Genomic DNA, 531 nt, shown 5'->3' with positions numbered 1-531 from the left:
TCTAAGGGATTTTCTAGTAGCAACCCCTTTAGAAATTTCTCCTATGATGTTATCAATAGGATGGTTTTTGTTGAATTTCCATTCCTTAGGTAAGTCATCTTCCCTCATAGGTTCTATGTAATCAATGTCAGTTGGAGGTAATATTTCATTTGGTTCTTTTGGATCTGATTCTACAAATTCATCAAGAGAATCACCAATTATAAGAGGGGTACTGTTCAAGTTTTTGGTAAACATTTCATCAAATTTTACATGAACAGATTCCTCTATAGTTTTAGTTCTTTTATTGTAGATCCTATAGGCCTTACTAGATTGTGAATATCCTAGAAAAATTCCCTCATCTGCCTTAGAGTCAAATTTCCCTAGATGCTCTTTTCCATTATTCAATACAAAACACTTGCATCCAAAGACTCTAAAATAGGCAATATTTGGTTTTCTACCTTTGTATATTTCATAGGGTGTTTTTCTAAGGATAGGCCTAATTAGAACTCTATTCATCACATGAGTAGCTGTGCTTATTGCATCAGCCCAAAA

Source organism: Cicer arietinum, chromosome 6 (assembly GCF_000331145.2).
Source record: "Cicer arietinum cultivar CDC Frontier isolate Library 1 chromosome 6, Cicar.CDCFrontier_v2.0, whole genome shotgun sequence".
In the NCBI taxonomy this organism is placed as follows: Eukaryota; Viridiplantae; Streptophyta; class Magnoliopsida; order Fabales; family Fabaceae; genus Cicer; species Cicer arietinum.
The sequence above is the reverse complement of the archived record's forward strand: the minus strand, read 5'-3'. Positions refer to the sequence as shown.